We start from the raw sequence: 2,500 nt of genomic DNA, 5'->3' as shown, positions 1-2,500 counted from the left end.
GTTCATTGTTTTTTCAGCCAACTTTGAGGTTGACAACGGGACCGAGGATGTCGGGGCCGCCGTAGTCGTGGCCGAGTGGTTAAGGTGATGGACTAGAAATCCATTGGGGTCTCCCCGCGCAGGTTCGAATCCTGCCGACTACGCTCTTCGCCGGTGCTGAGGAGAAGTGGCCGGGGCCTTTTCTTCCGTGTCTCTAGCACGGATTTGAGTGCCCTCTCTCCACCGTAATAAAAAGCGCCGCTAGTCCTTTTTTTTTCAACTCGGACGGCCGGCACCACCAGATGTGAGCCAGTGGGGCGCCGTGATCGTATAGTGGAGAGTACTCTGCGTTGTGGCCGCAGCAACCCCGGTTCGAATCCGGGTCACGGCAGGCTTTTTGTTCACTGAGCTCCTTTCTGCCACCTCCATTTTTCGTACGGGTGCGGTGCCAGTTAAACTATACCAACAACGCAGGCAGCAGAGGCTGGCTTTCGGGGTCAACAAAGAAGGCTCGAAGCGCACGAGTCACTGATAGGGCCAAAAGAGCTAAAAGCCATCTTTGTTTGAGCCCGTCCAGGGTTTTTTCTCCCGTCATGGACGAGAGAGCGCTGTCTTTCCATGCTGGCTAAAGAAATTTGAAGCTGCGAAGCTGGAAGCGCAAAGGCTGCAAACACAGACCATGACGAGGCGCGCTTCGTTCCACTGCACGCTGGCGGGTGGCCAGATTGACTCTGCTCTTGACACTCTAGTGTAGCTCTGCTGTGAGCAGAGCCCCCAAAAATACAGGTCACTCGCAAAGGTTCCCCTCCACGGAAATCTTTAGTAAAAGGCGAAAGATTTATGCGCTGATGACGAGAAACTCGAGATGTGTCTCTATGCCCTCGGACCTGTGCGCTCACTGTGGTAAACCACTACGCTCAGCAAGGGTAATCTAGGGTGCCGACACCTGACAACATGATTTTCGTCACCCCCCTCACTCCAAATGGGAGAAGTAAAAGTTATGAAAGTCCCTTCCCTCACCCAGTATTCACAAACCCGATCAAGGTAATGTCATCTCTTTTTTCATGCCCCCGTATTAGAGGCCAAAAAAAATATTAAATGAAATAAAGCGGTCCAAATAATGACCCACTGTAATGTGTAGCATTCAAGATATTGAGAGACTTTAGCTCGTGGCGGGTCAATCTGGTATTTCATGGAGTAGGGGCTCGTTTTGGCAAGTTGGGTGCAGTCGCGTGTGCTGGGAGCGAAGAACAGCAAGCGCAACTCTTCGTTAATATGGTGGACAGTATCTCCCCCTGTCACGTGGAAGACCGGGGTTAGATTCCCCAACGAGGAGACCTAGTTCTTTGCTGCTGTTAAACGACTCATCCAAAAGCTTTTGGTGCAGACAGAGGTCACAGAAGGAGTTCTGCTTCGAGGTCAACCGCAGCCAAAAACTGTGCATTGGCCGGGAATCGAACCCGGGTCAACTTCTTGGAAGGCAGCTATGCTCACCACAATACCACCAACGCAGGCGCTCGGTGCCAGATTTAAGCGGTCAGATAAGAATGCTCGAATCCGGGTCATGGCAGCCCTTTGTCGTTGAGCGACGGGGAGGTCCAGCTTCTTTTTGCCAACTCACCCTTCAGTTGGATTTTGCGCCTGAAGCTCGGCGGCATCCTGTGCTGCCCGCCTCGAGACGAGAGCAGGCGGTCCACATGCAGGCGTAGTCGTGGCCGAGAGGTTAAGGCGATGGACTTGAAATCCATTGGGGTCTCCCCGCGCAGGTTCGAACCCTTCCGACTACGGTCGGGCATTCCCCCTTTTGCCTTTAGCTTTTTGCGACGGTGGTTTGGCCTTCGCTCTCTCTGACGTAATTGCGTGCGGCCTTTGTCCCGTAGCTCCTGTGGCAAGTGAGCTTCTGCTGGGCGGCTTGTGGAGAAAGTGTTCTTATATAAAAAGTAAGAGGCGCACAAAACACAAGAGCCTGGATAGCTCAGTCGGTAGAGCATCAGACTTTTAATCTGAGGGTCCAGGGTTCAAGTCCCTGTTCGGGCGAAGGGCCATCTTCTTGTTGTCGCCCTCAGCTTGCAGTCGTGCCGGTCCAGCTCTGCCGTGTGGCGGCGTACGCTTAAAGATGTGATAGAGTTCACATAGAGTGTTTGCTATGCTGCCCCTTCATGAATGTTTCGTTGCTTGTGGTGGGCTGTTTTCCCCTTTAGGTGTTTTATGCTAGGCGATTTCAGTAAAGCGGTAGCCAGTTCATTGTTTTTTCAGCCAACTTTGAGGTTGACAACGGGACCGAGGATGTCGGGGCCGCCGTAGTCGTGGCCGAGTGGTTAAGGTGATGGACTAGAAATCCATTGGGGTCTCCCCGCGCAGGTTCGAATCCTGCCGACTACGCTCTTCGCCGGTGCTGAGGAGAAGTGGCCGGGGCCTTTTCTTCCGTGTCCCTAGCACGGATTTGAGTGCCCTCTCTCCACCGTAATAAAAAGCGCCGCTAGTCCTTTTTTTTTCAATTCGGACGGCCGGCACCACCAGA

The 2,500-nt window shown here is 53.2% G+C and overlaps 6 non-coding genes across 6 annotated transcripts; 5 read left to right on the top strand and 1 right to left on the bottom strand.

The window, feature by feature from the left end:
- Nucleotides 1-61: 61 nt before the first annotated feature.
- Nucleotides 62-143, top strand: trnas-aga (transfer RNA serine (anticodon AGA)). Its single transcript has one exon. It is a non-coding gene; the product is annotated as a tRNA-Ser (tRNA).
- Nucleotides 144-298: 155 nt separating this feature from the next.
- On the top strand, nt 299-370 carry trnah-gug (transfer RNA histidin (anticodon GUG)). The gene has a single exon. It is a non-coding gene; the product is annotated as a tRNA-His (tRNA).
- Nucleotides 371-731: 361 nt separating this feature from the next.
- Nucleotides 732-846, bottom strand: LOC141290086 (U5 spliceosomal RNA). The gene has a single exon (XR_012340041.1). It is a non-coding gene; the product is annotated as a U5 spliceosomal RNA (small nuclear RNA).
- Nucleotides 847-1,684: 838 nt separating this feature from the next.
- Nucleotides 1,685-1,766, top strand: trnas-uga (transfer RNA serine (anticodon UGA)). Its single transcript has one exon. It is a non-coding gene; the product is annotated as a tRNA-Ser (tRNA).
- A 177-nt stretch (nt 1,767-1,943) lies between these two features.
- Nucleotides 1,944-2,016, top strand: trnak-uuu (transfer RNA lysine (anticodon UUU)). The gene has a single exon. It is a non-coding gene; the product is annotated as a tRNA-Lys (tRNA).
- A 263-nt stretch (nt 2,017-2,279) lies between these two features.
- On the top strand, nt 2,280-2,361 carry trnas-aga (transfer RNA serine (anticodon AGA)). Its single transcript has one exon. It is a non-coding gene; the product is annotated as a tRNA-Ser (tRNA).
- The last annotated feature ends 139 nt before the right edge of the window (nt 2,362-2,500 follow it).

Source organism: Garra rufa, chromosome 1, assembly GCF_049309525.1.
Source record: "Garra rufa chromosome 1, GarRuf1.0, whole genome shotgun sequence".
In the NCBI taxonomy this organism is placed as follows: domain Eukaryota; kingdom Metazoa; phylum Chordata; class Actinopteri; order Cypriniformes; family Cyprinidae; genus Garra; species Garra rufa.
Note: the sequence above shows the minus strand (reverse complement) of the source record. Positions and strands in the feature narration are given on the sequence as shown.